The 9,032-nt window shown below is 38.3% G+C and overlaps 1 pseudogene; it reads right to left on the bottom strand.

Moving 5' to 3' along the window:
* Positions 1–201: 201 nt before the first annotated feature.
* On the bottom strand, positions 202–662 carry LOC123800600 (ORM1-like protein 2 pseudogene; annotated as a pseudogene).
* Between the last annotated feature and the right edge of the window lie 8,370 nt (positions 663–9,032).

Raw genomic sequence — 9,032 nt, 5'->3', positions numbered from 1 at the left:
CCTTATCTTTCCCACCTTTCCTGATTCAAAGAAACCTGCTCTTTGACAGACTGAGCCCAGAAAGCCCCATTTTCTAATCTGTTCTCTTCCTGGGGCTTGGGAAAGGGTGTATAGTTCTCAGGCTTTCAAGATACAGAAGACAGTATGGAGAAGGAAAGGATGTAACAGCCCTTCCGTCTGGTGTCATCCCAGCCCCATCCCTCAGTGGTCGTTGATGCCAAAGAGAAGAACTCCATGGAATTGGGGCAACTTAGGCAGCAGTACGCTGAGCCATGAGGCTGTGTTTGTGAGGAAGTGAGCAGCGTCATACTGGGTGTAGAAGCTGGCCAGGAGGTAGAGGACAACAGGAGAGATGCTGAGGAATTTGCTGGGAGTCATAAATTGGAGCCCATAGTCCATCTGTTCCCAGCGTGCCGGTAGCCAAGCCCTTCCTCGGCCAGGGGCTCAAAGGGTGTCCTTTTCACTGTATGTAAGAAAATATACATAGCCAAGTTATGGATGACATTGGTCAGGGTCCAGACAACGGGAATGCTGAAGAAGGGGATGCTGAGTAAAACCACATGCAGCAGACCTACCAAGATGGTGTAGGCCAGCCAGATGCCCCGGCGATTCATCTCTCGAGTGTTGGGGTTTACTTCGCTGTGTGCAACCCCCACATTCATCCTCCCACAGTGGGGGATCAGGCAGGAATCCAACTCAATTTCCTTTCGAACTCTCTTTGAGTTTGTTCCCCCAAGTTGTCCCTGAATAGCCAAAATGAAAGAATGAAAGAACTTCCCCATTGTGCACAAAGAAAACGCTGAAGACCGAGGGAAAAATAACTTAAAAGGCGAGACCGATCCTCTCTGCTCTTAGAGACATGAATGGTCATGTTACTCTGATCCTTATGCTTCAACTGTAAATTGAAGGAGTAAGCCTAGGCTTGGGGCAGGGGCTTCAAGCAGCAAGGAAAACAAGGACCTCACTTGATTTTCCTGAAGAAGATAATAGGGAATCATGAAGAGGTTACATTCTCCATAATTTCAGAGAAGGGTCAGGGGAAACAGTCAAGGAACCACTAAGAAGGGGGGAGAGGTGAAAATACTTCGAATGCCCACCTTTTCCTCTGGGCTTGCCCATCCTGTCTGTGATCCCCTTGGCATGTAAGCAGGCGGCATCCCAGTTCCTTCTCTAGAGAGTTGGTGCTGCCAAGTATTTGCCCATGGCTTTTGGATTGAGCTAGGAAGCTCGCCATCTCAAGAGATGCAACCCAATCCCCAATTCCAGGCGTGGCTCTGATTGTATGAACTTGGCCCTTTAAAATCACGCGAGCTCTAAAGTTGATGATGCTTAGCTGGGAAGCAGACCTTGCCTGCCCCTCTTCACCTACAATTCCCCAAACCCTAGTATTGGGCCCACCCATTCTCCTCCCAGCTTCCCTCTCTAGTTCATCATTTGTGGGCTGTCCTCGAGGCTCTCTTTAGAGCTCCTCTCTAGGTATTTAACTCCCCAGGGTTCTACCTGGTCCCCTTCCCCCAGCTTTCTCCTCCCACCATTTTTGCTCAGCACCCCTTTCCAGTCTCTTGGCAGCCCCTCCCTGCTGGCTTCAGAAGCCCATCGCAAATCCCTGTCTTAGCATCTGCCTCTGGCGGATCCCAAACTAAGACAATGACCAACAATATTGCCTCTAATTCTTGACTCTTGAAATTGAATTTATTGCCTATCCATGGCTTTTTTTCCCTACTGTCCATGCCACGGTCATGGATCAAAGTTTATAAGACTGAGTTGGGAATGGGGTATTGATTTGTTTTGGTAGATACATGCATGTATCAAGAGCATATTTCCCAAAATTAATCATTATTTTTTTTTTTATTAATTAACTTTTTATTATTATGTTCAATTAGCCAGCAATCATTATTGTTTAGTATCATCTAGGTTTCGCCTCCTCTCCAAATACAATTCTTTGGAGTTCTGGTAACTTTAGGATGTGTTCAAGATCACATAATGTAGGTTTCCTTAAGGAAAAGAGATTTCCTAATGTGCTGATTTATCAGGGAACCATGAACTATTTTAATAGATGAGATTCATTCTACTCTGTAATTCCTCTGTCTCTCCCATCAATCACCTCCCATTTCTTTCCCTTTCTTTTTTCTCTCCACATTCCTTCCCTAATCTTTTGTCTTCCCAGGGACCCCAACTACCCACCTCACTTTAAAAGAAGTATCAGATGACTCCTCTGGAAACCTGTCATAGTACAAACATACTCTTGAATGGCAGCATGCCTTGTAATATCTCTTCTTTGCCATTAAGTTAATTTAAAAGACATTGGCTTCTGAGTACTTCATTGGCAGAAGCCTTGCTCATTAGAATGCTCGTTCATGGGACGGGCTCTCCGGCAGTCATATGTTATATAGAGTTGAGATCTCAGATACCTTAGGACAGCTCAGGATCAAATTTCCTAATGGAGAATAGACATGCTGTGGCTAAATCAAAACACAGACAAAGGGTAGTATTTATTTTTAAAGGAATTACTTTAAAAAAAATATCACGGCAGACTCCATCTACTTTCAAGTAATTTCACAGAAGAGTAAGGACTGGCTTATAATCACTAAATCATTTAGAAACCAAACCCTCATAACCAAGAGCCTACCATGAAATATGTTTTCTTAGTTGGAAGCAAGAGGAAGAGAAGACGTTCCATCCCTGAGCTGAGGGGATTTGGTCGATAATAGCGACATTAAGCCCAGGCTTCTCTTTCTAACTGGAATGCCCGGAAGAGATATTTATTTCTCTCATGTTTTCTATTAAATAACTCAGGTTGATGTTTGAAGAACTCAGAGATCTTTTCAACATGGGTGGGACGGAGAAACAAAAGAAGGAAGCTTCTATTGTTACTGTTGATATTTTCTCTGGAACTGTAGAACCAGAAGGGGGTGTTTCATGGCCTCATAAAGCCTCTTCTGTAAAATTCAGTAGGGAATCAGAATTTTCAGAGTCACGAAACGTGCCCTTTGAGGAGGAGGGGCTGCCATTTTATGGAGGTGATAGTACCTCTAAATTGTCTATGGGGAAAGGAGTTTGCCACAAAAACATAGGCGATGTGACTGAAATATAGCTTGTTTCTCTGCTGTGAGCATATCCTAACTTTTTATGGCCTGAACTTCATTTCTTTGCAAAACATATCTTACACTTTGACTCAGTCAAGTATGTTTGCATAACCCCCTCACAAAAATACTAGAGTTTCTGAAATCTGGTGAATACAGAGGGGCCCTTTGAGGAGGAGAGAATCAGCAACCCATGTGGTAAGAAGCCCCCTTCCGACACTGTGGGAATTTTCCATTTGATGGGATTTTGAGTCTCGGTGCACTTAAAGTGTTAATGTAAGTGTGTTCATGGAAAATGGCATTTCCCACAACCTCCATGAGCTGGAAAGTTTTATTTTTATCTGCTTTGACCACAATTTTAAAGATCCTTAATCTCTTTATGTTCACAATTTGAGTATATCTCTCCATCAATCAAACATACATAATAAACATTCTTTCCTTTTGCGGGAAATATAAAAAAAAATTAACCGATTCTGGAGAGAGGTGGACATTTTGGTTTTTTTAAACAAAGGTACTGATTTTTTCTGTGCTATTTGAATCATTCACAACTAAGAAAGAGAATGTGGGGGTGTTCAGGATACATCATTCACTGTAAAGTTATATATGTTCAAGCTGGGAGAGAACTCAAAGTTAGAGATGAGACTTTCTGTGCTCTGAATTTTAGTTGAGACTTTCCTTTTTGTGTTCAATAGCCCTGTGAGTTAGGAAAACAGAGCCCTTCCTAGTGTTTGGCTCCGCCCTTCGGACAGGTGTGCACCAACAATAACGTTCCGCTCCCGTGGGGCATTTTACTGTGTTCTCAAACTCCCAGCCTCTGGGTTTCCTTACTCATCCATACTCTTTTTTTTTTTTAAGATTTTATTTATTAATTTGACAGAGATAGAAACAGCCAGAGAGAGAGGGAACACAAGCAGGGGGAGTGGGAGAGGAAGAAGCAGACTCCTAGCGGAGGAGCCTGATGTGGGGCTCGATCCCATAACGCCAGGATCACGCCCTGAGCCGAAGGCAGACGCTTAACCGCTGTGCCACCCAGGCGCCCCTACTCATCCATACTCTTAAGACAGAATTTATTCTGATGTCTCTCTTTCTCATCTGAGCTATCGGAACAATAAATAACACATATAATACACAAATACATATTTTTATCTCTAGAACGATTCTTGAAAGTCTGACGTTATTAAGTGCTACAAGAATAGAGACCAATAAAAACTAACATACATCTCTAATGGGCATGGAAATTATTATAACACTTTGAAGGATAATTTGCAATATCTGGTAAAATTGGAATTTTACCTATTACATGACCCATCAACTGTCCACTTATGTTTTCTATATGCATAAAGTGAGGATAATGATCTATTTCATTGGGTTGAAGTGAGGATGAAATGATTTAATATATCTGACATACTTAGAAGTTGCATTTTGGAACTCTCAATAAGTTGCAGGTTTTATTTCTAGTAGCGGTAGTATCAATGTTGTCATTTTTCGATATCACCCTAAAGAAACTCTTGCACATGTCCGCAAGGAGACACGTATATGAGCGTTCACAAAAATATTGCTTGTAATAGCCAAAAGAAGTTGAAAAGAACCTAAATAATAAAAAATGGAATTGATAAAATGATTAATTGATAAAATTGATAAATGATGCTGTATTCATACAATCGAATATTATACAAGAGCTAACTGTATCACTAGGGATGAAACTAAAAAATAGAATACTGATTGAAGTAAAATGATTTGAAAAAAAACCCAAACCCCAAAACGCCTAAATTGTGATACCAGTTACATGTAGGTTAGAAGTGTATAGAAAATACTGCATTTTTTAAAGATGACAAATATGTAGAAAAGTACAGAGAGACACATGAAAATAATGCCCAAATTCTAAAGGGTTGTTACATCTAGTGGGGAGAAAGAGTTCTGTGATCAGGGATGAGGCCACTAGGAGCTTGGATTGGATTGAACATGCTTTATTTGTCAAGGCCGGTAGTGTGTAAATGCGTGTTTGCAATATTATTCTTTATGTCTTTCAGTAAATATTGAATATTGCACAACCAAATACAAAAGCACCAAATAGCAAAAGTAAAGAATAAATAGCATATTCATGAATCAGGTATTTATATATTTACTGAGGAAAAATGGTTATTTGTTAACTTGGTAAGGTGGCCCTTGGACTTGAATATATAAATTTTATAAAATGAGGTCTTATTTGAATCCTTGCCAAAGAACCGAAGACAAGTGAAAGCCAAATGCACTATGAGAAGTCATGTAGCAAGTATTACTAACAGACACTAGGGTTAATTATGGGTTAATTATGGCAAGACAGTTTACCTGATGCTAATTACATCAACTGAGTATAAATACAACTGCAATGAAGCTCGTCCTTTTGATTTTTTTTGTGTTCCCCCTACACTGCCCCTGCCCTCAACCTATGGCCGTCGTGTAGGGGTTTAGCATAATTCATTGTCCATTCAGGTCTGGACTCCTCTCATGCTATGGTTGCCCATCTGGCTGCCCATCACCGAATACTGTGTCAGTACTTTCTTTAACATATAAAGCTTCTAGAGGGCTGGGATTACATTGAACGCACCCATGGCCACTCATTCATCTAACAGACATTTAACGAGTATGTACTATCCGCCTAGAACTGTACTACACAGTGACTTAACCCCTGTCAATTGAGTCTTTATTAAATTACACCAGTAAGAGACGATGTCTAAACCAGGATAGAAAGACAAAAGAGTAATAATGAACAGAGAAGAGTAATAATGCTCTGAAAGACCTTTGATGCTAAGAGCTTTGGGTCCTCTGTCCACCTGCCCTACTTCAATCCCCCAAGAGTTTGTGCCTTCTGTATTTTTAAATGTTTTCTTCCCAAAGCCTGGAGCCTTTTGCAAGCATCTATAATATGGGTAACAATATTAAAAAATATAAAGGCACACTATCCGTACAAAGAGTGAGAAATAGTCTGTACTGAAATCAGCTTCTTTTTTTACTCAACATTAGTTAAATGAATGATTTAAAAAGCAGTCTTGAACACCAAGACTTAATTGCTCAAGTCCATAATATCCAGAGGAGTTAACATGGAACTTGTAGTAGGAGCATTTCCAATGCGTGACAGGCTCTGCCAGCACCGAGGCCTCATCACGTAACCACAAGTGGGATTTCTGAAGTGGAAAGTTGCCTTCGGAAAATCTCTGCAGTCATGGTAAATGTTTGCTTGTTTGCCTTCCTCCATTAGCTCAAATCCCCCCTCGGGTGAAAATGGCAGAAGAAAGGGAGATTTTGGCAAATGAGAATGTGGGGATTGTAATGGATCATCCAGTTCAGGGAACTGGTGAACTTTCTGTATAGGCACAGATAGTAATATCATCGGTTTTGTAGGTCATATGGTTTCTATGGCAACTACTAGACTTGACCATTGTAGCATGAAAACATTCATAGGTGGTACACACACGAATGGGCATGGCTGTGTTCCAATAGAAGTTTATTTTCATAAAAAAGCACAGGGCCAGATCTGGCCTGCCTGCAGTGGTTGCTGATGACGAATCTAGTTGGATCCTTTGTTTCTTTTAATAAAAAGGAGTACGAATGTGCCAGCAAGGCCCATGTTCTTGGCATGGTCTAGAGGAAGTTCAGACTAACAGAGCAAGAAACAAAATGAGGGAGAACACGGTAGCATTTACTAAAGTTAAAACACATACATAATATAAAACTATACATTTTATATGAACCCATACAAAATGGAAGACAAAATAAGCATATAATGATTTCCTTTAGGGAACCTTAGGAAAAAAAGGAGTGGGGAATTGGAATAAATAAATAAAATAAGAAAATAGACTTCAAGGGCTGAATGATTGTACTGTGCTTTGAATGGAGCTTCTGATTGACCCAACCCATGTTGCTGACACACCTTAAATTTAAAGACACAAAGAGATTGAAAAGGAAAGTAAAAAGATATATAAATAGTAACCATAAGAGAGGTGGAATGACTATATCGATAATGTAGATATTAAGGGGCGTCTGGGTGGCTCAGTCAGGTAAGCGTCTACTTTCAGCTCAGGTCATGATCCCAGGGTCATGATCCCAGGGTTCTTGGACCAAGCCCTACCTGTGGCTCCCTGCTCAGTGGGGAGTCTGCTTCTCCCTCTGCCTCTTCCCCCAGCTCGTGATCTCTCTCTCTCTCTCTCCCTCTCAAATAAATCAATAAAATCTTCAATAAAAAGAAAATAAATTAGATCTTAAGACAAGAAATATTATTGGAGAGAGAAACATCTCAACAATAAAAATTTAGCACATCAAGAATACATATTATAAATGTATACATAGCTAATAAAAAAGTCCATAATACATGAAACAAACACTGCTAGAATTGAAAAGAGCAACAGAAAATTCACTGGCTATAGTTGGAAAATTCAATACCCCATCCTGAATAATTGCTAGAACAGCTGGATAGAAAATTAACAAAGATATGGAAGACTTGAACAACACAATCGACTAACTTGAGATAGATGGAACACTCCATTCAATGATTACAAAACACAGATTATTTTCCAATGCACATGTAACATTCTTTGGGATGTACCATATGCCACTCCAAAAAATAACACTAAATGTCAAAGATCTAAATCAAAGTATATTCTCCAACCAAACTGGATTTGGTATGCTTAAAAACTAGTTTACCATATAAATATAATATCAGGACAGTATTTTTGTTTGTTCAAGACCAGGGTGAACTGTCCCATGATTTAAAGTGTACAAATTTCCTATATTGGACTTATGAGTTAGTAAGTTACCACTGTTTACATAACCAGTTTAAAATAAAAAACTATGTGTATAAATTTAACTTTATGTATATACATAGTGAAATGAAATGATAATAATGGACATCTTTTTAAAGTTTTAAACTTTATTAAATTTTTATAAAGCTACAGGTTTAACTAAATTGTAATTTCCCAATCCTTATCTAATTTTTAGATCTTAGAAAAATGAGTCAGCTAATTAAGTTTTGAAAGCCAGAGAAGTTTTTAAAAGCAGACACAAAACACAACATCATTTCTACTCTCACTGTTTTAAATTGCAATTGACTAACAACAAAATATACAATTGTCTTTGGATGACACCTATCTCATCCAGATTATACAGACAGAAATAAATATGCATGTTTTTATAGGTGTGAGAATCTATCCACTTCCATTGTTAAAGTGATACGTTTACAAAGGGAAAATAGTGAAACAAATCTTGTTTTTGTCCTGTAGTTCTTTTTTGTGTTACTTATTTTGATTAAAGATGATTTTAATATAGGGCTGCCTGGGTGCCTCAGTTGGTTAAGTGTCTCACTCTTGGTCTCAGGGTTGTGAGATCTTAAAAAAAAGATGATTTTAATATAAATGGTTCACTATATAAGATATAAATAATATATATAAAATACATACAAATTTCTGCTTAAGAAATTTATAACAGCTTATTCATAGGATAAATTTAATATGATACCTATATTGTTTAATATACTCATAAATTAATTATATTTTAAAGCTACAGGTAAAAGCTTAAGTAATTACCTCTTTGTATATCTGTGTATGCCAAAGTATATGCACATAAAAGTACAATAATAAATCTTTTGCTCCGAATTATTACATAAGTAGTGTAAAACAGGAACAAACTTGTATGTCTAGATTATGGAGTTTCCTTTTGTAACTTAATTTTTCTGTTAAATATCAGTGCTTTCTTTACACATTAATCAGTTTTTAAAAATTCCTTGTGTTTTTTTAATTTCATTCTAACAATTGTTAGTGTGTATTTTTACAATGTTCTAAAATTATTTCTGATTTTAGATAGCTATGATTTATATTGTCTTCTGTACTACTAGTCTTTATTTTGTCCTTCAAAATTCAGAATAATAATTTTATTATTTTACTGTACAAAATAAGGGGAAATAGGAATAATTAGGTT

This window comes from Ursus americanus, chromosome 22 (genome assembly GCF_024610735.1).
Source record: "Ursus americanus isolate L20-20 chromosome 22, mUrsAme1.1.p, whole genome shotgun sequence".
NCBI lineage: Eukaryota > Metazoa > Chordata > Mammalia > Carnivora > Ursidae > Ursus > Ursus americanus.
The sequence above is the reverse complement of the archived record's forward strand: the minus strand, read 5'-3'. Positions and strand labels throughout refer to the sequence as shown.